This window comes from Pseudophryne corroboree, chromosome 6 (assembly GCF_028390025.1).
Source record: "Pseudophryne corroboree isolate aPseCor3 chromosome 6, aPseCor3.hap2, whole genome shotgun sequence".
Lineage (NCBI taxonomy): Eukaryota > Metazoa > Chordata > Amphibia > Anura > Myobatrachidae > Pseudophryne > Pseudophryne corroboree.
This window is the reverse complement of record NC_086449.1, coordinates 7,726,766-7,753,947: the sequence shown is the minus strand read 5'-3', so window position 1 is coordinate 7,753,947 and position 27,182 is coordinate 7,726,766. Positions and strand designations below refer to the sequence as shown.

Genomic DNA, 27,182 nt, shown 5'->3' with positions numbered 1-27,182 from the left:
GCCTAAGAAGCCCAAGCTACCACCAGTTAGGTAGGTTCGCTTCTTCTCCCCTTAGTCCCTCGCTGCAGTGAGTCTGTTGCCAGCAGATCTCACTGTAAAATAAAAAACCTAAAATATACTTTCTTTCTAGGAGCTCAGGAGAGCCCCTAGTGTGCATCCAGCTCAGCCGGGCACAAGAATCTAACTGAGGTCTGGAGGAGGGTCTTAGTGGGAGGAGCCAGCGCACACCAGGTAGTCCTAAAGCTTTCTTTAGTTGTGCCCAGTCTCCTGCGGAGCCGCTAATCCCCATGGTCCTTACGGAGTCCCAGCATCCACTTAGGACGTCAGAGAAAGGACGTACCTTTAGCCTTCGACACAGAAGGAGCGGTATTAGGCAGACAGGCAGTTTTGGCAGTAGCCAAGTCATCCACAATCTTATTTAAGTCCTCCCCAAACAGAATATCTCCCTTGAAAGGGAGTACCTCCAGGGTTTTTCTAGAGTCCAGATCCACAGACCAGGATCTCAGCCACAATATCCGGCGAGCCAGGGCTGACGTAGTAGAGGCCTTGGCTGCTAGGATACCGGCATCAGAAGCCGCCTCTTTAATATAGCAAGAAGCTGTGACAATATATGACAAGCATTGTCTAGCATGGTCAGAGGAGATTTCAGCTTCTAACTCCAAGGCCCATGCTTCAATAGCCTCTGCAGCCCATGTAGCTGCATTAGTGGGCCTTTGTGCAGCACCCGTGAGGGTGTAAATCGCTTTCAGACAACCCTCCACACGATTATCCGTAGGCTCTTTTAGAGACGTGACGGTAGTGACAGGTAGAGCTGAGGAAACCACCATCCTAGTCACATGTGAGTCTACTGGAGGAGGCGTTTCCCAATTTTTAGACAGCTCTGGCGCGAGGGGATAGCGAGCCAGCATCTTCTTTTGAGGCACAAACTTCGTACCTAGGTTTTCCCAGGGTTCCTGACGTATATCCACTAGAGATGAGCGGGTTCGGTTTCTCTGAATCCGAACCCGCCAGAACTTCATGTTTTTTTTCACGAGTCCGAGCGACTCGGATCTTCCCGCCTTGCTCGGTTAACCCGAGCGCGCCCGAACGTCATCATGACGCTGTCGGATTCTCGCGAGGCTCGGATTCTATCGCGAGACTCGGATTCTATATAAGGAGCCGCGCGTCGCCGCCATTTTCACACGTGCATTGAGATTGATAGGGAGAGGACGTGGCTGGCGTCCTCTCCGTTTAGACACTTGATTTACTAATTTTGGGGAGCATTAGGAGTACTCAGTAGTGTACAGTGCAGAGTTTTGCTGATAGTGACCAGTGACCACCACTTTTATTTATAATCCGTTCTCTGCCTGAAAAAAGCGATACACAGCACACAGTGACTCAGTCACATACATACCATATCTGTGTGCACTGCTCAGGCTCAGGCCAGTGTGCTGCATCATCTATATATATTATATATCTGTCTGACTGCTCAGCTCACACAGCTTATAATTGTGGGGGAGACTGGGGAGCACTACTGCAGTGCCAGTTATAGGTTATAGCAGGAGCCAGGAGTACATAATATTATATTAAAACAGTGCACACTTTTGCTGCAGGAGTGCCACTGCCAGTGTGACTAGTGACCAGTGACCTGACCACCAGTATATAATATTAGTAGTATACTATCTCTTTATCAACCAGTCTATATTAGCAGCAGACACAGTACAGTGCGGTAGTTCACGGCTGTGGCTACCTCTGTGTCGGCACTCGGCAGCCCGTCCATAATTGTATATACCAGTGACCTAACCGTGGTTTTTTTTTCTTTCTTTATACATACATACTAGTTACGAGTATACTATCTCTTTATCAACCAGTCTATATATTAGCAGCAGACACAGTACAGTGCGGTAGTTCACGGCTGTGGCTACCTCTGTGTCGGCACTCGGCAGCCCGTCCATAATTGTATATACCAGTGACCTAACCGTGGTTTTTTTTTCTTTCTTTATACATACATACTAGTTACGAGTATACTATCTCTTTATCAACCAGTCTATATATTAGCAGCAGACACAGTACAGTGCGGTAGTTCACGGCTGTGGCTACCTCTGTGTCGGCACTCGGCAGCCCGTCCATAATTGTATATACCACCTAACCGTGGTTTTTTTTTCTTTCTTTATACATACATACTAGTTACGAGTATACTATCTCTTTATCAACCAGTCTATATATTAGCAGCAGACACAGTACAGTGCGGTAGTTCACGGCTGTGGCTACCTCTGTGTCGGCACTCCGCAGCCCGTCCATAATTGTATATACCAGTGACCTAACCGTGGTTTTTTTTTCTTTCTTTATACATACATACTAGTTACGAGTATACTATCTCTTTATCAACCAGTCTATATATTAGCAGCAGACACAGTACAGTGCGGTAGTTCACGGCTGTGGCTACCTCTGTGTCGGCACTCGGCAGCCCGTCCATAATTGTATATACCACCTAACCGTGGTTTTTTTTTCTTTCTTTATACATACATACTAGTTACGAGTATACTATCTCTTTATCAACCAGTCTATATATTAGCAGCAGACACAGTACAGTGCGGTAGTTCACGGCTGTGGCTACCTCTGTGTCGGCACTCGGCAGCCCGTCCATAATTGTATATACCAGTGACCTAACCGTGGTTTTTTTTTCTTTCTTTATACATACATACTAGTTACGAGTATACTATCTCTTTATCAACCAGTCTATATATTAGCAGCAGACACAGTACAGTGCGGTAGTTCACGGCTGTGGCTACCTCTGTGTCGGCACTCGGCAGCCCGTCCATAATTGTATATACCAGTGACCTAACCGTGGTTTTTTTTTCTTTCTTTATACATACATACTAGTTACGAGTATACTATCTCTTTATCAACCAGTCTATATATTAGCAGCAGACACAGTACAGTGCGGTAGTTCACGGCTGTGGCTACCTCTGTGTCGGCACTCGGCAGCCCGTCCATAATTGTATATACCAGTGACCTAACCGTGGTTTTTTTTTCTTTCTTTATACATACATACTAGTTACGAGTATACTATCTCTTTATCAACCAGTCTATATATTAGCAGCAGACACAGTACAGTGCGGTAGTTCACGGCTGTGGCTACCTCTGTGTCGGCACTCGGCAGCCCGTCCATAATTGTATATACCAGTGACCTAACCGTGGTTTTTTTTTCTTTCTTTATACATACATACTAGTTACGAGTATACTATCTCTTTATCAACCAGTCTATATATTAGCAGCAGACACAGTACAGTGCGGTAGTTCACGGCTGTGGCTACCTCTGTGTCGGCACTCGGCAGCCCGTCCATAATTGTATATACCAGTGACCTAACCGTGGTTTTTTTTTCTTTCTTTATACATACATACTAGTTACGAGTATACTATCTCTTTATCAACCAGTCTATATATTAGCAGCAGACACAGTACAGTGCGGTAGTTCACGGCTGTGGCTACCTCTGTGTCGGCACTCGGCAGCCCGTCCATAATTGTATATACCAGTGACCTAACCGTGGTTTTTTTTTCTTTCTTTATACATACATACTAGTTACGAGTATACTATCTCTTTATCAACCAGTCTATATATTAGCAGCAGACACAGTACAGTGCGGTAGTTCACGGCTGTGGCTACCTCTGTGTCGGCACTCGGCAGCCCGTCCATAATTGTATATACCACCTAACCGTGTTTTTTTTTTCTTTCTTTATACATACATACTAGTTACGAGTATACTATCTCTTTATCAACCAGTCTATATATTAGCAGCAGACACAGTACAGTGCGGTAGTTCACGGCTGTGGCTACCTCTGTGTCGGCACTCGGCAGCCCGTCCATAATTGTATACTAGTATCCAATCCATCCATCTCCATTGTTTACCTGAGGTGCCTTTTAGTTGTGCCTATTAAAATATGGAGAACAAAAATGTTGAGGTTCCAAAATTAGGGAAAGATCAAGATCCACTTCCACCTCGTGCTGAAGCTGCTGCCACTAGTCATGGCCGAGACGATGAAATGCCAGCAACGTCGTCTGCCAAGGCCGATGCCCAATGGCATAGTACAGAGCATGTCAAAACCAAAACACCAAATATCAGTAAAAAAAGGACTCCAAAACCTAAAATAAAATTGTCGGAGGAGAAGCGTAAACTTGCCAATATGCCATTTACCACACGGAGTGGCAAGGAACGGCTGAGGCCCTGGCCTATGTTCATGGCTAGTGGTTCAGCTTCACATGAGGATGGAAGCACTCAGCCTCTCGCTAGAAAACTGAAAAGACTCAAGCTGGCAAAAGCACCGCAAAGAACTGTGCGTTCTTTGAAATCCCAAATCCACAAGGAGAGTCCAATTGTGTCGGTTGCGATGCCTGACCTTCCCAACACTGGACGTGAAGAGCATGCGCCTTCCACCATTTGCACGCCCCCTGCAAGTGCTGGAAGGAGCACCCGCAGTCCAGTTCCTGATAGTCAGATTGAAGATGTCAGTGTTGAAGTACACCAGGATGAGGAGGATATGGGTGTTGCTGGCGCTGGGGAGGAAATTGACCAGGAGGATTCTGATGGTGAGGTGGTTTGTTTAAGTCAGGCACCCGGGGAGACACCTGTTGTCCGTGGGAGGAATATGGCCGTTGACATGCCAGGTGAAAATACCAAAAAAATCAGCTCTTCGGTGTGGAGGTATTTCACCAGAAATGCGGACAACAGGTGTCAAGCCGTGTGTTCCCTTTGTCAAGCTGTAATAAGTAGGGGTAAGGACGTTAACCACCTCGGAACATCCTCCCTTATACGTCACCTGCAGCGCATTCATAATAAGTCAGTGACAAGTTCAAAAACTTTGGGTGACAGCGGAAGCAGTCCACTGACCAGTAAATCCCTTCCTCTTGTAACCAAGCTCACGCAAACCACCCCACCAACTCCCTCAGTGTCAATTTCCTCCTTCCCCAGGAATGCCAATAGTCCTGCAGGCCATGTCACTGGCAAGTCTGACGAGTCCTCTCCTGCCTGGGATTCCTCCGATGCATCCTTGCGTGTAACGCCTACTGCTGCTGGCGCTGCTGTTGTTGCCGCTGGGAGTCGATGGTCATCCCAGAGGGGAAGTCGTAAGCCCACTTGTACTACTTCCAGTAAGCAATTGACTGTTCAACAGTCCTTTGCGAGGAAGATGAAATATCACAGCAGTCATCCTACTGCAAAGCGGATAACTGAGTCCTTGACAACTATGTTGGTGTTAGATGTGCGTCCGGTATCCGCCGTTAGTTCACAGGGAACTAGACAATTTATTGAGGCAGTGTGCCCCCGTTACCAAATACCATCTAGGTTCCACTTCTCTAGGCAGGCGATACCGAGAATGTACACGGACGTCAGAAAAAGACTCACCAGTCTCCTAAAAAATGCAGTTGTACCCAATGTCCACTTAACCACGGACATGTGGACAAGTGGAGCAGGGCAGGGTCAGGACTATATGACTGTGACAGCCCACTGGGTAGATGTATGGACTCCCGCCGCAAGAACAGCAGCGGCGGCACCAGTAGCAGCATCTCGCAAACGCCAACTCTTTCCTAGGCAGGCTACGCTTTGTATCACCGCTTTCCAGAATACGCACACAGCTGAAAACCTCTTACGGCAACTGAGGAAGATCATCGCGGAATGGCTTACCCCAATTGGACTCTCCTGTGGATTTGTGGCATCGGACAACGCCAGCAATATTGTGTGTGCATTAAATATGGGCAAATTCCAGCACGTCCCATGTTTTGCACATACCTTGAATTTGGTGGTGCAGAATTTTTTTAAAAACGACAGGGGCGTGCAAGAGATGCTGTCGGTGGCCAGAAAAATTGCGGGACACTTTCGGCGTACAGGCACCACGTACAGAAGACTGGAGCACCACCAAAAACTACTGAACCTGCCCTGCCATCATCTGAAGCAAGAAGTGGTAACGAGGTGGAATTCAACCCTCTATATGCTTCAGAGGTTGGAGGAGCAGCAAAAGGCCATTCAAGCCTATACAATTGAGCACGATATAGGAGGTGGAATGCACCTGTCTCAAGTGCAGTGGAGAATGATTTCAACGTTGTGCAAGGTTCTGATGCCCTTTGAACTTGCCACACGTGAAGTCAGTTCAGACACTGCCAGCCTGAGTCAGGTCATTCCCCTCATCAGGCTTTTGCAGAAGAAGCTGGAGGCATTGAAGAAGGAGCTAAAAGAAGGCGATTCCGCTAGGCATGTGGGACTTGTGGATGCAGCCCTTAATTCGCTTAACAAGGATTCACGGGTGGTCAATCTGTTGAAATCAGAGCACTACATTTTGGCCACCGTGCTCGATCCTAGATTTAAAGCCTACCTTGGATCTCTCTTTCCGGCAGACACAGGTCTGCTGGGGTTGAAAGACCTGCTGGTGACAAAATTGTCAAGTCAAGCGGAACGCGACCTGTCAACATCTCCTCCTTCACATTCTCCCGCAACTGGGGGTGCGAGGAAAAGGCTCAGAATTCCGAGCCCACCCGCTGGCGGTGATGCAGGGCAGTCTGGAGCGACTGCTGATGCTGACATCTGGTCCGGACTGAAGGACCTGACAACGATTACGGACATGTCGTCTACTGTCACTGCATATGATTCTCTCAACATTGATAGAATGGTGGAGGATTATATGAGTGACCGCATCCAAGTAGGCACGTCACACAGTCCGTACTTATACTGGCAGGAAAAAGAGGCAATTTGGAGGCCCTTGCACAAACTGGCTTTATTCTACCTAAGTTGCCCTCCCACAAGTGTGTACTCCGAAAGAGTGTTTAGTGCCGCCGCTCACCTTGTCAGCAATCGGCGTACGAGGTTACATCCAGAAAATGTGGAGAAGATGATGTTCATTAAAATGAATTATAATCAATTCCTCCGCGGAGACATTGACCAGCAGCAATTGCCTCCACAAAGTACACAGGGAGCTGAGATGGTGGATTCTAGTGGGGACGAATTGATAATCTGTGAGGAGGGGGATGTACACGGTGATATATCGGAGGGTGAAGATGAGGTAGACATCTTGCCTCTGTAGAGCCAGTTTGTGCAAGGAGAGATTAATTGCTTCTTTTTTGGGGGGGGTCCAAACCAACCCGTCATATCAGTCACAGTCGTGTGGCAGACCCTGTCACTGAAATGATGGGTTGGTTAAAGTGTGCATGTCCTGTTTTGTTTATACAACATAAGGGTGGGTGGGAGGGCCCAAGGACAATTCCATCTTGCACCTCTTTTTTCTTTTCTTTTTCTTTGCATCATGTGCTGATTGGGGAGGGTTTTTTGGAAGGGACATCCTGCGTGACACTGCAGTGCCACTCCAAGATGGGCCCGGTGTTTGTGTCGGCCACTAGGGTCGCTAATCTTACTCACACAGTCAGCTACCTCATTGCGCCTCTTTTTTTCTTTGCGTCATGTGCTGTTTGGGGAGGGTTTTTTGGAAGGGACATCCTGCGTGACACTGCAGTGCCACTCCTAGATGGGCCCGGTGTTTGTGTCGGCCACTAGGGTCGCTAATCTTACTCACACAGTCAGCTACCTCATTGCGCCTCTTTTTTTCTTTGCGTCATGTGCTGTTTGGGGAGGGTTTTTTGGAAGGGACATCCTGCGTGACACTGCAGTGCCACTCCTAGATGGGCCCGGTGTTTGTGTCGGCCACTAGGGTCGCTAATCTTACTCACACAGCTACCTCATTGCGCCTATTTTTTTCTTTGCGTCATGTGCTGTTTGGGGAGGGTTTTTTGGAAGGGACATCCTGCGTGACACTGCAGTGCCACTCCTAGATGGGCCCGGTGTTTGTGTCGGCCACTAGGGTCGCTAATCTTACTCACACAGCTACCTCATTGCGCCTCTTTTTTTCTTTGCGTCATGTGCTGTTTGGGGAGGGTTTTTTGGAAGGGACATCCTGCGTGACACTGCAGTGCCACTCCTAGATGGGCCCGGTGTTTGTGTCGGCCACTAGGGTCGCTAATCTTACTCACACAGTCAGCTACCTCATTGCGCCTCTTTTTTTCTTTGCGTCATGTGCTGTTTGGGGAGGGTTTTTTGGAAGGGCCATCCTGCGTGACACTGCAGTGCCACTCCTAGATGGGCCCGGTGTTTGTGTCGGCCACTAGGGTCGCTAATCTTACTCACACAGCTACCTCATTGCGCCTCTTTTTTTCTTTGCGCCATGTGCTGTTTGGGGAGGGTTTTTTGGAAGGGCCATCCTGCGTGACACTGCAGTGCCACTCCTAGATGGGCCCGGTGTTTGTGTCGGCCACTAGGGTCGCTAATCTTACTCACACAGCTACCTCATTGCGCCTCTTTTTTTCTTTGCGTCATGTGCTGTTTGGGGAGGGTTTTTTGGAAGGGACATCCTGCGTGACACTGCAGTGCCACTCCTAGATGGGCCCGGTGTTTGTGTCGGCCACTAGGGTCGCTTATCTTACTCACACAGCGACCTCGGTGCAAATTTTAGGACTAAAAATAATATTGTGAGGTGTGAGGTATTCAGAATAGACTGAAAATGAGTGTAAATTATGGTTTTTGAGGTTAATAATACTTTGGGATCAAAATGACCCCCAAATTCTATGATTTAAGCTGTTTTTTAGTGTTTTTGGAAAAAAACACCCGAATCCAAAACACACCCGAATCCGACAAAAAAAATTCGGTGAGGTTTTGCCAAAACGCGTTCGAACCCAAAACACGGCCGCGGAACCGAACCCAAAACCAAAACACAAAACCCGAAAAATTTCAGGCGCTCATCTCTAATATCCACTAGGTGGTCAGAGTGAGGTAAAACTTGCTTAACCACTTTCTGACGCTTGAACCTATCTGGTTTCTTAGGAGGGACGGATGGCTCGGGCTCATCCGGAATCTGCAGAATTAACTTGATAGCCTCCAAAAGATCAGGAACATCCACATGTGAACTACCCTCCCCATCAGCCGTAACCGAGTCAGAACCTGAGGGGCCAGTAAATGTGCCGTTTTCATCAGACGAGGTGTCAGTGACAGCAGTGGATTGTGAGGAGATAAGCGCTCGTTTAGAGGACCCCTTGGACTTAGGCGAGCGTTGGTCAGACTTTTTAGTAGTCAAGGACTGGTTCAACTTCTTCAACTGAGCAGATAAATCATCCGCCCACGGCGGGTTAGCTGGAGGGACCACATACGGTTGTACCGGCATTGGGGGTCCCATAGGGGGAGTTAGTTTATGAACTAGCGTATGCAGAAGCGTGGAAAAAGCGGCCCACGGTGGGTCAGTATGTGCCTCCATTGCCACAGTCCCACTGGGGGGCAAGGAGCCCCCAGATCCAGAGCCCACAGCTGCTATATTCTCCTCATATGGCCCCGTGGCGTCAGCAACACCGGCAGTGTGTTCAGCCCCAGAACCGTTACCCTCAGAAGCAGCCATGATATAACTTGCAGTATGAGGTTAACACAGTACAATTATCAGCAGCACTATATCTCTAAACCCAAACCCCTGCGCAGTGTAGTCAGCACTAACAGAGATAAAGGAGAGATATGGTGACTAAATCACAGAGAAAAATACGTAATACAGTATATCTTTGTGAAAATCCTATATTAGATAACACCTGACGCACCAAGCCCCCTCAGGTTATGGAATATAGGGATAGCAGGTTGAGTGAAAGACACGAAATGGACAACACTCAGCTATCAAATGCACACACAGATAGTCACAGTTTGTACAATGCAGAGTTTATTACTAACAATAATACTGCACTGGACTAGCTTACACAGCTATATAACAATAGATATAACAGTACACAGTAAGAACTGGATGTATATCACAGGGTAATTGTACTAGAAAACCCTGACTAAATGCACTCTTTCTTAACTATCACTGTCTAAAAGGCAGGTAGAATACTTAAGTGCCATGTAAAGGCACAGCGCTGACAACCAGGCGGCTTTACACAGGAGGATTTGCCCAAGCATTCCCAGGAACAGTGAGCTGAGGTATAATGGCGCTGCAGACACTGACAGGGAGTGAGGAAAAGACAGATACGCAGCTCCAGGGTGGGAACACTTGCTAGAAATGGCGCCCTGGGGTTGGGGGAGGGGCTTCAGGTCTAAGCCTTATCCCCCTTGCTGGCAAAACCACCGGGTACTGTGGGCGATATAAGAAATGGTTTAGAGCAGGGGTGGGGAACCTCCGGCCCGCGGGCCGTATAAGGCCCGCAAAGCCGTTTGCTCCGGCCCACCCGCTTCTCTGTGAGACACGCCACCGCTCAGTCTGGCGGCAGCGTGTCTCAGCTACCAGGACAGGGACTCAGGAGGAGAGCGCGGCGGATGGCGGCGTGTAGGACTAGAAACCAGCCGCCGGTTCGTGAACCAATCAGAGCTCGTGGACCGGCAGCCAATCAGGAGCCGCGGCTGCCGGTCCGCGAGCTCTGATTGGCTCTCGAACCGGCGGCTGGTTTCAAGTCCTACACGCCGCCGCCCAACATAGCCGCGCTCTCCTCCGTGTCCCGCCGAAAGAAGCAGCGGTAAGCAGCACGGGGACGGGGGGCATCTGTATACCTGGCACTGAGGGGTAATTGTATACCTGGCACGGTGGGGGGCATCTGTATACCTGGCACTGTGGGGGGCATCTGTATACCTGGCACTGTGGGGAGCATCTGTATACCTGGCACTGTGGGGGCATCTGTATACCTGGCACTGTGAGGGGCATTTGTATACCTGGCACTGTGGGGGCATTTGTATACCTGGCACTGTGGGGGGGCATCTGTATACCTGGCACTGTGGGGGCATCTGTATACCTGGCACTGTGAGGGGAATTTGTATACCTGGCACTGTGAGGGGCATTTGTATACCTGGCATTGTGGGGGGATCTGTATACCTGGCACTGTGGGGGGGGGGGGGGGATCTGTATACCTGGCACTGTGGGGGCATCTGTATACCTGGCACTGTGAGGGGCATTTGTATACCTGGCACTGTGTGGGGCATCTGTATACCTGGCACTGTGGGGGCATCTATATACCTGGCACTGTGAGGGGCATTTGTATACCTGGCACTGTGGGGGCATCTGTATACCTGGCACTGTGAGGGGCATTTGTATACCTGGCACTGTGGGGGCATCTGTATACCTGGCACTGTGGGGGGCATCTGTATACCTGGCACTGTGGGGGCATCTGTATACCTGGCACTGTGAGGGGCATTTGTATACCTGGCACTGTGGGGGGCATTTGTATACCTGGCACTGTGAGGGGCATCTGTATACCTGGCACTGTGAGGGGCATTTGTATACCTGGCACTGTGGGGGGCATTTGTATACCTGGCACTGTGAGGGGCATCTGTATACCTGGCACTGTGGGGGCATCTGTATACCTGGCACTGTGAGGGGAATTTGTATACCTGGCACTGTGGGGGCATTTGTATACCTGGCACTGTGGGAGCATCTGTATACCTGGCACTGTGAGGGGCATTTGTATACCTGGCATTGTGGGGGCATTTGTATACCTGACACTGTGGGGGTAATTGTGGATCTGGCACTGCACTATTAGGGGCATATGTGTATCACGTCCCATTTTAATTGGCCACACCCATTTTTGGGTGCGCGAGCCTTTGGCGCGCACACACAGTGCCTCTAAGGGGCAGACCTACTGGGGGGCAGGGTAATTTTTTAAGTTGAGAATTTTTGTATGGCCCCCGAAGGATTTTATAAATATCCAAATGGCCCTCGGTAGAGAAAAGGTTCCCCACCCCTGGTTTAGAGAGAAAACCTGACCTGCGCCCATGCCCTGGTGGTCTAGTGTGATCGCCTGTACTGCCACAGTCTCCACCGCCAGCGCGCGCGGCCCGCCTCCCACTGACCGCACCGGATCGCGATAAAGACCGGGTCCCGCAAGCGGGACCCACTTACCACCTCCCGAAGCGCAGCCACGCGATCCTGGAGAGCCCCAGCTGTGTGTATCTAACGTGAAGAAAACCGGAGCCTCCGCTGTAGGTACCCAGCAACCAGGGCTCGGGAGTGTACAGCGCCGCTGGGGAGAGCTGGAGCTGCAGCAGGCAATGTCTACTGACATCCAGCACAATCTGTGCCTCTGCTGCAGCCCTTGTAGTCTTTTTCCTCAGAAAAAGCTTTTTCTAGAGCTGCTGTGAGCAGCTCTTCCTGTCACATGCTTGCACTGCAAGCACCAACCACAAATTGAGCTCCTGTGCACGGAGGCGGGGTGATATAGGAGGCGGCGCTATGCATCTTGGGAAGAAGGTCAAAGCTTTTGAGCCTGTTGGTGCTTCGGATCAAGATCCTACTCTACACCCATTGTCCATTCCTTGTGGAGTCCAGTGTACCTCGCAGCAGAATTGTATTTTTTATCTTCACCGCGGTCCCGGACCTCTCCGGCGACCGCGGCAGTGAGGGCAGCCCCCGGCACGCTGAGCTGTGTGTGCGCGCCGGGGGAGAGGAGAGCCGCTGTGTGTGCTTAGGCCACCTCAACGCTAGGGAGAAGGGAGAGCCGCTGCAGCGCTCTGGGTGATGCCGCCGCTGGGGGCCGGGAGCTCTGAGGAGGGTGAGCAGAGCGGCTAGGGCACCAGAGTGCTGTGCTCATGGGGGACCGGGCTAGCCGGCTCCCTAGTGGCGGAGGGTAAGCAGGGTGGTGGGTGCTCCCGGCACCTCAGCGCTGCAAGAAGCACGGAGCCGCGGCGGCCGGGACGAGCGTCCTGAGCAGCCGGGCTTTAGATCAGGGGGGTGCGCCGAGACCACCAAGTTAGTGCCGCACTAGGGGGACAGGGAGAGCCAGCTCCCTGGACCCCAGTGGCAGGCTGGAGGATGGGGGAAGCCAGCCCCATGCCTCCAGCATTGAGAGCCCTAGCAGCCAGGCTGCAGGGCTAGGGGAGCTCAGCGCTGAGCACATTTTAAATGTAATATATATATAGTGATGTGAGGCACTGCAGTGCCTGGGTATGTGGAGTCTGCGCAGGGCACAGGCTCAGTATATATTGTTTAAATGTAATGTATTTTAAAGGTAAAAATGCACTTACTTGGTTGTGTGTCCCAGGAGGGGGGAATCCATGGCTGTGCAGGCTGATGGATTCTCCTAGACCTTTTCCCCAAAAACGGAATACTTTCCCTTACAGCCTCAGACTTGAAAGTGGCATTGGAAGAGAGAGGAGAAGCTCAGCTTTGAAACAAGCTGAGTGGTTTTCTGGAGCTCCATAGGGATCACCCGTAATGGCCAGGAAACCCTGACCGGGGATCTAGGCTGCCCAGATCTGGAGCCCGAATCCAGGCTGCAGACAGTGGGCTAGGTCCTGGGCAGGTTTCTGGAAGTCAGTTTAGGTGGGAAAACTTCTCCCAGCCTAGACTGAACGGCACCAGGGCGTATCCTGATCCTCCAGGATGGGACGGTCAAAGGAGAGTGACCACTCCCCACTGTCCATAGAGGACAATGGTAGCTGTGCATGTGACCAAGACATGCACAGCCCATGGGTAAACACTGATTGGTTGTAAACCACAGGGCGGACTTACCCCCTGCGGTATTGTTTATTGGAGTAGGATAAAAGGAGGGCAGTTGCCCCATGAAAAGTGTATTATACCAGTTTCATTCTACTGTAACATGTTGCTGTATTGCTGAGCCTTTTTGAAGGCTGTATTTTGGCATTAAACATCTGCCTCAAGAAGACCGCTTCATCTTGTGACCTGCAGGACTAGGCAAAACCTAGCTCCGTTTTCCTCCTGTCCAGGGTGTTACCAGCGTCTCCAAGCTCCGCCTTCGGCCTGCTACCGTGCTTTGCTTAGGCAAGCAACGTTTGAGGATTTGTCAACACCACACAGGTGTGGTAAGGCGGCGTGTCGACACAAACAGAGCAGAACAGTGGGCCCAAACGCCACGGCAGGTTAGGAGTTTGGTGGTGGCAGCGTAAACCCACCCACTGCGCAGTGGGTGAAGTCAGTAACAGGCGGTTACTGACGGTAAGCGGGAATCCCCTATGTGGCCAGGTCCCGTGTGACCTAAACATCCATTCTGTGTACTGGGGACGAGACGCAAAAGCGGTGAGGGTTTTCGTACGGGACCGTCCGGTTACAGGCCCTATCCATTTTCTACCAGAAACAGTTGGCTTCCCTTCCTGAGGTTCAGACTTTTCTGAAAGGGGTTCTGCACATCCAGCCTCCCTTTGTACCGCCTACGGCGCCCTGGCATCTTAACGTGGTGTTGCAGTTTCTCCAATCGGATTGGTTTGAACCTCTACCGGAGGTTGAGGTCAAGTTTCTCACGTGGAAGGCTGTCACTTTGTTGGCCTTAGCTTCTGCAAGACGAGTGTCAGAGTTGGGGGCTTTATCTTGTAAGAGCCTCTACTTGATCTTCCATGAAGATAGAGCTGAGCTCCGGACACGTCAACAGTTTCTTCCAAAGGTTGTGTCGGCTTTTCATATCAACTAACCTATTGTGGTACCAGTGGCTACTGATTCTTCAATCTCATCAAAGTCCTTGGATGTTGTAAGGGCTCTGAAGATCTATGTGAAGAGGACTGCTCGTCACAGAAAATCGGACTCTGTATCGGTCCTGTATGATCCCAAGAAAATTGGGTGTCCTGCTTCTAAGCAGACCATTTCTCTCTGGATCAGGGTCACTATCCAGCATGCTTATTCTACGGCAGGATTGCCATGACCTACGTCTGTTAAGGCCCACTCTACTTGTAAGGTGGGTTCTTCCTGGGCAGTTGCCCGGGGTGTCTCGGCTTTACAGCTTTGCCGAGTGGCTACTTGGCCTGGGTCGAACACGTTTTCTAAGTTCTACAAGTTCGATACTTTGGCCTCTGAGGAACCATAGTTTGGTCAATCAGTTCTGCAGTAGCCTCCGCGCTCTCCCTCCCGTTCTGGGAGGTTTGGTACATCCCCATGGTACTAATGTGGACCCCAGCATCCTCTAGGACGCAAGAGAAAATAGGATTTTAATTAACTACCGGTAAATCCTTTTTTCGTAGTCCGTAGAGGATGCTGGGTGCCCGCCCAGCGCTTCGTGATCCTGCAGTGGTTACTTAGTTCAGTACTGCTTTGTTCTTGGTTAAGTACTGCATTATTACTTGATTCAGTAATGTTATTCAGCCGTTGCTGATGTTTCATGCTGGTTAGCTTGGTTTGCCTTGTTTGTGTGAGCTGGTGTGAATCTCGCCACTATCTGTGTAAAATCCTTCACTCGAAGATGTCCGTCTCCTCGGGCACAGTTTCTAGACTGAGTCTGGTAGGAGGGGCATAGAGGGAGAAGCCAGCACACACTCTCAAAGTGCCAATGGCTCCTGGTGGATCCGTCTATACCCCATGGTACTAGTGTGGACCCCAGTATCCTCTACGGACTACGAGAAAAGGATTTACCGGTAGGTAATTAAAATCCTATTTTTGCCCAGTTAGCACATGGCACATCAGCTAGTAAATATTATTGTTGTCAGTATACGCAGCACTGCTGGCTATAGTTATATCTATAACATGACACTCGTGCCAGCAGTATACACCGCATCACCCCTGCAGCTGTAACACATGTACAAAGCTCTGCCCCCACACCCACAGTGTACACCACACCGCTAGGGTTGCCAACTCACCTTTTTAATTCTGGACACATATTAATTACACAGGTTCTGTGGCTGGCTGACTTCAAGACTCCATTTTACCTGGTTTTAATCAGCCACAGAACCTGTGTAATTAATATGTGTCCAGAATTAAAGGGATGAGGTGGCAACTCTAGCGGTGTGGTGTACACTGTGGGTGTGGGGGCAGTGCTTTGTACACTGCCGGTGTAAGGGGCAGCGTGGTGTACACTGCGGGTGCGGTACTTTGTACACTGCTGGTGTAAGGGGCGGTGCTGTGTACGCTGTGGGTGTGGTGGCGGTGCTCTGTGCACTGCGGGTGTGGGGGCAGTGCTTTGTACACTGCCAGTGTAAGGGGCGGTGTGGTGTATACTGCTGGTGTAAGTGGCGGCGTGGTGTACACTGCGGGTGTGGGGGCGGTAGATTGTACACTGCCAGTTTAAGGGGCGGTGTGGTGTACACTAACACCGACAGTGTACACAGCACCGCCTCCCACACCTGCAGTGTACACAGTACCGCCTCCCAAACCAGCAGCATACACCACACCGCCCCTTACACCGGTACCGCACACAGCCCCGCCCCCCACAGTGTACACAGCCCCGACCCCCCGCACCCAGTGTACACAGTACTGCCCCCCCACACCCGCAGTGTACACATCACTGCCCCCCCCACACCCGCAGTGTACACAGCACCACCCCCACACCACACCTGCAGTGTACACTGCACTGCCCCCCCACACCCGCGGTGTACACAGCACTGCCCCTCCCCACACCCGCAGTGCACACAGCACCGCTCCCCACACCTGTAGTGTACACAGCACTGCCCCCCACACACTCGCACTGCACACAGCACCGACACTCCACATACACACACCTGCACTGCACACAGCACCGCCCCCCACATACACTGCACACAGCACCGCCACCCCACATACACACACCCGCACTGCACACAGCACCGCCACCCCACATACACACACCTGCACTGCACACAGCACCGACACTCCACATACACACACCTGCACTGCACACAGCACCGATACTCCACATACACACACCTGCACTGCACACAGCACCGACACTCCACATACACACACCTGCACTGCACACAGCACCCCCCCCCCCCCCACACATACACACACCTGCACTGCACACAGCACCGACACTCCACATACACACACCTGCACTGCACACAGCACCGACACTCCACATACACACACCTGCACTGCACACAGCACCGACACTCCACATACACACACCTGCACTGCACACAGCACCGACACTCCACATACACACACCTGCACTGCACACAGCACCCCCCCCCCCCCATACATCTGCACTGCACACAGCACCGACACTCCACATACACACACCTGCACTGCACACAGCACCCCCCCCCCCCCCACATACACACAGCTGCACTGCACACAGCACCGACACTCCACATACACACACCTGCACTGCACCGACACTCCACATACACACACCTGCACTGCACACAGCACCGCCACCCCACATACACACACCTGCACTGCACACAGCACCGACACTCCACATACACACACCTGCACTGCACACAGCACCGACACTCCACATACACACACCTGCACTGCACACAGCACCGACACTCCACATACACACACCTGCACTGCACACAGCACCGACACTCCACATACACACACCTGCACTGCACCGACACTCCACATAGACACACCTGCACTGCACACAGCACCGCCACCCACATACACACACCTGCACTACACACAGCACCGACACTCCACATACACACACCTGCACTGCACACAGCACCGACACTCCACATACACACACCTGCACTGCACACAGCACCGACACTCCACATACACACACCTGCACTGCACACAGCACCGACACTCCACATACACACACCTGCACTGCACCGACACTCCACATAGACACACCTGCACTGCACACAGCACCGCCACCCACATACACACACCTGCACTGCACACAGCACCGACACTCCACATACACACACCTGCACTGCACACAGCACCGACACTCCACATACACACACCTGCACTGCACACAGCACCGACACTCCACATACACACACCTGCACTGCACACAGCACCGACACTCCACATACACACACCCGCACTGCACACAGCACCGACACTCCACATACACACACCTGCACTGCACACAGCACCGACACTCCACATACACACACCTGCACTGCACACAGCACCGACACTCCACATACACACACCTGCACTGCACACAGCACCGACACTCCACATACACACACCTGCACTGCACACAGCACCGCCCCCCACATACACTGCACACAGCACCGCCACCCCACATACACACACCCGCACTGCACACAGCACCGCCACCCCACATACACACACCTGCACTGCACACAGCACCGACACTCCACATACACACACCTGCACTGCACACAGCACCGACACTCCACATACACACACCTGCACTGCACACAGCACCCCCCCCACACACATACACACACCTGCACTGCACCGACACTCCACATACACACACCTGCACTGCACACAGCACCGACACTCCACATACACACACCTGCACTGCACACAGCACCGACACTCCACATACACACACCTGCACTGCACACAGCACCGACACTCCACATACACACACCTGCACTGCACACAGCACCCCCCCCCCATACATCTGCACTGCACACAGCACCGACACTCCACATACACACACCTGCACTGCACACAGCACCCCCCCCCCCCCCCACATACACACAGCTGCACTGCACACAGCACCGACACTCCACATACACACACCTGCACTGCACCGACACTCCACATACACACACCTGCACTGCACACAGCACCGACACTCCACATACACACACCTGCACTGCACACAGCACCGACACTCCACATACACACACCTGCACTGCACACAGCACCGACACTCCACATACACACACCCGCACTGCACACAGCACCGACACTCCACATACACACACCTGCACTGCACCGACACTCCACATACACACACCTGCACTGCACACAGCACCGACACTCCACATACACACACCTGCACTGCACACAGCACCGACACTCCACATACACACACCTGCACTGCACACAGCACCGCCACCCACATACACACACCTGCACTGCACACAGCACCGACACTCCACATACACACACCTGCACTGCACACAGCACCGACACTCCACATACACACACCTGCACTGCACACAGCACCGACACTCCACATACACACACCCGCACTGCACACAGCACCGACACTCCACATACACACACCCGCACTGCACGCAGCACCGACACTCCACATACACACACCTGCACTGCACACAGCACCGACACTCCACATACACACACCTGCACTGCACACAGCACCGACACTCCACATACACACACCTGCACTGCACACAGCACCGACACTCCACATACACACACCTGCACTGCACCGACACTCCACATAGACACACCTGCACTGCACACAGCACCGCCACCCACATACACACACCTGCACTGCACACAGCACCGACACTCCACATACACACACCTGCACTGCACACAGCACCGACACTCCACATACACACACCTGCACTGCACACAGCACCGACACTCCACATACACACACCTGCACTGCACACAGCACCGACACTCCACATACACACACCCGCACTGCACACAGCACCGACACTCCACATACACACACCTGCACTGCACACAGCACCGACACTCCACATACACACACCTGCACTGCACACAGCACCGACACTCCACATACACACACCTGCACTGCACACAGCACCGCCCCCCACATACACTGCACACAGCACCGCCACCCCACATACACACACCCGCACTGCACACAGCACCGCCACCCCACATACACACACCTGCACTGCACACAGCACCGACACTCCACATACACACACCTGCACTGCACACAGCACCGACACTCCACATACACACACCTGCACTGCACACAGCACCGACACTCCACATACACACACCTGCACTGCACACAGCACCCCCCCCACACACATACACACACCTGCACTGCACACAGCACCGACACTCCACATACACACACCTGCACTGCACACAGCACCGACACTCCACATACACACACCTGCACTGCACACAGCACCGACACTCCACATACACACACCTGCACTGCACACAGCACCGACACTCCACATACACACACCTGCACTGCACACAGCACCCCCCCCCCCCATACATCTGCACTGCACACAGCACCGACACTCCACATACACACACCTGCACTGCACACAGCACCCCCCCCCCCCACATACACACAGCTGCACTGCACACAGCACCGACACTCCACATACACACACCTGCACTGCACCGACACTCCACATACACACACCTGCACTGCACACAGCACCGACACTCCACATACACACACTGCACTGCACACAGCACCGACACTCCACATACACACACCTGCACTGCACACAGCACCGCCACCCACATACACACACCTGCACTGCACACAGCACCGACACTCCACATACACACACCTGCACTGCACACAGCACCGACACTCCACATACACACACCTGCACTGCACACAGCACCGACACTCCACATACACACACCTGCACTGCACACAGCACCGACACTCCACATACACACACCTGCACTGCACACAGCACCGACACTCCACATACACACACCTGCACTGCACACAGCACCGACACTCCACATACACACACCTGCACTGCACACAGCACCGACACTCCACATACACACACCCGCACTGCACACAGCACCGACACTCCACATACACACACCTGCACTGCACGCAGCACCGACACTCCACATACACACACCTGCACTGCACACAGCACCGACACTCCACATACACACACCTGCACTGCACACAGCACCGACACTCCACATACACACACCTGCACTGCACACAGCACCGACACTCCACATACACACACCCGCACTGCACACAGCACCGCCCCCCCACCTATACTGTGCAACAAGTACGTGACATCTATAAGCTGGTTGCCAGCGCTATACCACAACTTTTCCTAACTGTAGGACGCTGCGGCCGATGGCTGGGGGCGGCAGGCTGAGCCAGCAGGGCATCGCCATAAGGGCTGTAACACACACTCCGGTTTTTCCCGGATGGCAAAAAGCCGGACAAACTTTGTCCGGCTTTTTGCCATCCGGGAGAAACCGGCAGTGTCTGTCACACAGGACGGCTTTGAGCCGTGTGTGATGCTGTGCGCATGCGCAGCATCATACACGGCTACAGTAAAAACCGTTGTGTGTGAAAGCTCCCCTTCACACACATGGTTTATTGGCTCCAAAGACGGCCCAGCGGCCGCCGGACCTTCCAGTGGTGAGACCCGGCTGCAACCCGGCAGCCGGGCCGGGGCCGTGCAGTGTGAAGGCACCCTAGCCCTCACACTGTTAACTACAATGCCGGCACGGGAAAAAGCCGTCCGGCTTTTTCCCGGCCGGCAAAAGCCGTGTAGTGTGTTTCAGCCCTAAGGGTAGCGTGCATTCCCCATATTAAAACAGGGTAGAGCACAGCGCCCCGCCGACACAACGGGGAAGACAAGCTTCGCCCCCACAGCTGTAATGCGCACACTATGGGGTCTATGTACTAATCCTCAGAGAGAGAGATAAAGTACCAGCTAATCAGCTCCTGTCATTTTTCAACCCCCAGCCAACGACATGACAGTCAGGAGATGATTGGCTCCTACTTTATCTCTCTCCAAGGCTTAGTACATAGAGCCCTGCGTATGATGAGACCCCCGCCCCGTGTATATGACGAGTAAGCCGCACACCTTACACCGGCTGCGGGGATCACCTCAGCGATTCCGCCCCCCCCGTTATATATTCCCGCCGGCCTAGCCCCTCCCCCTGACGTCACAGCTCCGGCAGCCCACTTCATTCTACCCTCACCCCTCTCCCCGCAGCTTCCTCAGCGAGCGGCGCCTGTGTGACGTCACCCACAGAGCCCGTGTGCGCATGCGTGGCCTAATGACGCCTCCAGCTGAGCCTCTGCGTATGATCTGGCGGCGGAGGGGGCGGGGCCTGCGGCCAGGAGGCGGTACTGTGCTGGAAACGGCGGTGACCGAAAGCAAGGGGGCGGAGCCTGAGGCCCGGGGGCGGTACTGCAAGCGGGGCTAACCTATAGGAAAGAGGGCGGAGCCTGCAGAGCAGGGCGGCACTGCAAGGTTTAGCAGCGTTATCAGCTAGAAGGGTGGGCGGGGCCTATTGGTGGGGCTGTAAGCGGATTGTGGGAGTGTCATAGCGCTAGACACGCCCCCTGGACTGCAGATCTGCTCAGCCAGTGCTCCTTCTCACTGAGCCAATGCCTGGAGGCACCATGCCCTCTGGCTGCCTATACCTACATGTCCCACACTGGGAATCCGTATCCGGATGATAATGTGTTGGTCGACAGGAAAAACGCAGGTTTAAATGGTCGACACAAGTTTTTTTTTTTTTTTTTTTTTAAACGCTTTCATACTGTGTGATCCTGGAGGTGTTACATTGTACGTATATATCACAGCACTAGTCATGCTGGGAAAGTATAATCATTCTCTCCGACTGCCCATTGCGGGCCACTGTCCCTTGTACTGCTGCCCATTGCCGGCAAATTTCCCTTATACTGCTGCCTATTGCCGGCGACTGTTCCTTGTACTGCTGCCCATTGCCGGCGACTGTCCCTTGTACTGCTGCCTATTGCGAGTGACTTACCCTTGTACTGCTGCCCATTGCTGGGGAATTTCCCTTATACTGCTACCCAGCGCCTATCATTTATAACCTAGTGAGACAAGTACATAGCCCTTTGATACTTTGATGCCACACACACATTGATTTAGCACTTCCTTTACCCAATCACTGCGCTGTGTCACCCACCCCCACACTATTGATACAATGGTTACTGGGAGGCCGTGTTCTCATCCCCAGTTGAGCGCAGTATTCCTCCTACTCATAGAAACTCTAAAAGCAGTTGCCTCCAACAGGTAGTATTGCCTTCCAGCGTCAATCAGGGCCGAAACGGAGATAAAAATCCCAACATTGTTCATGTAGAGCACTGGAAACGCTTGTTTCACCATGCTCCTACACTAGCACCTGGAACCGCTTGTTTCACCAGGCTCCTACACTGGCACCTGGAACCGCTTGTTTCACCAGGCTCCTACACTGGCACCTGGAACCGCTTGTTTCACCAGGCTCCGACACTGGCACCTGGAACCGCTTGTTTCACCAGGCTCCTACACTGGCACCTGGAACCGCTTGTTTCACCAGGCTCCTACACTGGCACCTGGAACAGCTTGTTAGGCTCCTACACTGGCACCTGGAACCGCTTGTTTCACCAGGCTCCTACACTGGCACCTGGAACCGCTTGTTTCACCAGGCTCCTACACTGGCACCTGGAACCGCTTGTTAGGCTCCTACACTGGCACCTGGAACCGCTTGTTTCACCAGGCTCCTACACTGGCACCTGGAACCGCTTGTTTCACCAGGCTCCTACACTGGCACCTGGAACCGCTTGTTTCACCAGGCTTCTACACTGGCACCTGGAACCGCTTGTTTCACCAGGCTCCTACACTGGCACCTGGAACCGCCTGTTTCACCAGGCTCCTACACTGGCACCTGGAACCGCTTGTTTCACCGGGCTCCGACACTGGCACCTGGAACCGCTTGTTTCAACAGGCTCCTACACTGGCACCGCTTGTTTCACCAGGCTCCGACACTGGCACCTGGAACCGCCTGTTTCACCAGGCTCCTACACTGGCACCTGGAACCGCTTGTTTCACCAGGCTCCGACACTGGCACCTGGAACCGCTTGTTTCACCAGGCTCTGACACTGGCACCTGGAACCGCTTGTTTCACCAGGCTCTGACACTGGCACCTGGAACCGCTTGTTTCACCAGGCTCTGACACTGGCACCTGGAACCGCTTGTTTCACCAGGCTCTGACACTGGCACCTGGAACCGCTTGTTTCACCAGGCTCCGACACTGGCACCTGGAACCGCTTGTTTCACCAGGCTCCTACACTGGCACCTGGAACCGCTTGTTTCACCAGGCTCCTACACTGGCACCTGGAACCGCTTGTTTCACCAGGCTCCTACACTGGCACCTGGAACCGCTTGTTAGGCTCCTACACTGGCACCTGGAACCGCTTGTTTCACCAGGCTCCTACACTGGCACCTGGAACTGCTTGTTTCACCAGGCTCCTACACTGGCACCTGGAACCGCCTGTTTCACCAGGCTCCTACACTGGCACCTGGAACCGCTTGTTTCACCGGGCTCCGACACTGGCACCTGGAACCGCTTGTTTCACCAGGCTCCTACACTGGCACCGCTTGTTTCACCAGGCTCCGACACTGGCACCTGGAACCGCCTGTTTCACCAGGCTCCTACACTGGCACCTGGAACCGCTTGTTTCACCGGGCTCTGACACTGGCACCTGGAACCGCTTGTTTCACCAGGCTCTGACACTGGCACCTGGAACCGCTTGTTTCACCAGGCTCCGACACTGGCACCTGGAACCGCTTGTTTCACCAGGCTCCGACACTGGCACCTGGAACCGCGTTACACCAGGCTCCTACACTGGCACCTGGAACTGCTTGTTTCACCAGGCTCCTACACTGGCACCTGGAACCGCTTGTTTCACCAGGCTCCTACACTGGCACCGTTTGTTTCACCAGGCTCTGACACTGGCACCTGGAACCGCTTGTTTCACCAGGCTCCGACACTGGCACCTGGAACAGCTTGTTTCACCAGGCTCTGACACTGGCACCTTGAACCGCTTGTTTCACCAGGCTCCGACACTGGCACCTGGAACCGCTTGTTTCACCAGGCTCCGACACTGGCACCTGGAACAGCTTGTTTCACCAGGCTCTGACACTGGCACCTTGAACCGCTTGTTTCACCAGGCTCCGACACTGGCACCTGGAACCGCTTGTTTCACCAGGCTCCGACACTGGCACCTGGAACCGCTTGTTTCACCAGGCTCCGACACTGGCACCTGGAACCGCTTGTTTCACCAGGCTCCGACACTGGCACCTGGAATCGCTTGTTTCACCAGGCTCCTACACTGGCACATGGAACCGCTTGTTTCACCAGGCTCCTACACTGGCACCTGGAACCGCTTGTTTCACCAGGCTCCTACACTGGCACCTGGAACCGCTTGTTTCACCAGGCTCCTACACTGGCACCTGGAACCGCTTGTTTCACCAGGCTCCGACACTGGCACCTGGAACCGTTTGTTTCACCAGGCTCCTACACTGGCACCTGGAACCGCTTGTTTCACCAGGCTCCTACACTGGCACCTGGAACCGCTTGTTTCACCAGGCTCCAACACTGGCACCTGGAACCGCTTGTTTCACCAGGCTCCTACACTGGCACCTGGAACCGCTTGTTTCACCAGGCTCCTACACTGGCACCTGGAACCGCTTGTTTCACCAGGCTCCTACACTGGCAACTGGAACCGCTTGTTAGGCTCCTACACTGGCACCTGGAACCGCTTGTTTCACCAGGCTCCTACACTGGCACCTGGAACCGCTTGTTTCACCGGGCTCCGACACTGGCACCTGGAACCGCTTGTTTCAACAGGCTCCTACACTGGCACCGCTTGTTTCACCAGGCTCCGACACTGGCACCTGGAACCGCCTGTTTCACCAGGCTCCTACACTGGCACCTGGAACCGCTTGTTTCACCAGGCTCTGACACTGGCACCTGGAACCGCTTGTTTCACCAGGCTCTGACACTGGCACCTGGAACCGCTTGTTTCACCAGGCTCTGACACTGGCACCTGGAACCGCTTGTTTCACCAGGCTCTGACACTGGCACCTGGAACCGCTTGTTTCACCAGGCTCTGACACTGGCACCTGGAACTGCTTGTTTCACCAGGCTCCGACACTGGCACCTGGAACCGCTTGTTTCACCAAGCTCCGACACTGGCACCTGGAACCGCTTGTTTCACCAGGCTCCTACACTGGCACCTGGAACCGCTTGTTTCACCAGGCTCCTACACTGGCACCTGGAACCGCTTGTTTCACCAGGCTCCTACACTGGCACCTGGAACCGCTTGTTTCACCAGGCTCCTACACTGGCACCTGGAACCGCTTGTTAGGCTCCTACACTGGCACCTGGAACCGCTTGTTTCACCAGGCTCCTACACTGGCACCTGGAACTGCTTGTTTCACCAGGCTCCTACACTGGCACCTGGAACCGCCTGTTTCACCAGGCTCCTACACTGGCACCTGGAACCGCTTGTTTCACCGGGCTCCGACACTGGCACCTGGAACCGCTTGTTTCACCAGGCTCCTACACTGGCACCGCTTGTTTCACCAGGCTCCGACACTGGCACCTGGAACCGCCTGTTTCACCAGGCTCCTACACTGGCACCTGGAACCGCTTGTTTCACCGGGCTCTGACACTGGCACCTGGAACCGCTTGTTTCACCAGGCTCTGACACTGGCACCTGGAACCGCTTGTTTCACCAGGCTCCGACACTGGCACCTGGAACCGCTTGTTTCACCAGGCTCCGACACTGGCACCTGGAACCGCGTTACACCAGGCTCCTACACTGGCACCTGGAACTGCTTGTTTCACCAGGCTCCTACACTGGCACCTGGAACCGCTTGTTTCACCAGGCTCCTACACTGGCACCGTTTGTTTCACCAGGCTCTGACACTGGCACCTGGAACCGCTTGTTTCACCAGGCTCCGACACTGGCACCTGGAACAGCTTGTTTCACCAGGCTCTGACACTGGCACCTTGAACCGCTTGTTTCACCAGGCTCCTACACTGGCACCTGGAACCGCTTGTTTCACCAGGCTCCTACACTGGCACCTGGAACCGCTTGTTTCACCAGGCTCCTACACTGGCACCGCTTGTTTCACCAGGCTCCTACACTGGCACCTAGAACTGCTTGTTTCACCAGGCTCCTACACTGGCACCTGGAACCACCTGTTTCACCAGGCTCCTACACTGGCACCTGGAACTGCTTGTTTCACCAGGCTCCGACACTGGCACCTGGAACCGCTTGTTTCACCAGGCTCCTACACTGGCACTGCCTGTTTCACCAGGCTCCGACACTGGCACCTGGAACCGCCTGTTTCACCGGGCTCCTACACTGGCACCTGGAACCGCTTGTTTCACCAGGCTCTGACACTGGCACCTGGAACCGCTTGTTTCACCAGGCTCCGACACTGGCACCTGGAACCGCTTGTTTCACCAGGCTCCGACACTGGCACCTGGAACCGCTTGTTTCACCAGGCTCCGACACTGGCACCTGGAATCGCCTGTTACACCAGGCTCCTACTGGCACCTGGAACTGCTTGTTTCACCAGGCTCCTACACTGGCACCTGGTACCGCTTGTTTCACCAGGCTCCGACACTGGCACTGCTCGTTTCACCAGGCTCCGACACTGGCACTGCTTGTTTCACCAGGCTTTTACACTGGCACCGCTTGTTACACCAGGCTCCTACACTGGCACCGCTTGTTTCACCAGGCTTTTACACTGGCACCGCTTGTTTCACCAGGCTCCTACACTGGCACCTGGAACTGCTTGTTTCACCAGGCTCCTACACTGGCACCGCTTGTTTCACCAGGCTCCGAC

General features: G+C 53.4%; 1 protein-coding gene across 1 annotated transcript in view; it reads right to left on the bottom strand.

Annotated features, from left to right (window-relative positions):
* The window catches only part of LOC134934751 (serine/arginine-rich splicing factor 3-like), a 56,783-nt gene extending 35,337 nt beyond the window's left edge, over nt 1–21,446 (bottom strand). Inside the window, exon 1 of the transcript XR_010179793.1 lies at nt 21,390–21,446. The gene's annotated coding sequence lies outside the window, so the exon portion shown is untranslated. The remainder of the gene's footprint in view (nt 1–21,389) is intronic.
* Nucleotides 21,447–27,182: the final 5,736 nt, after the last annotated feature.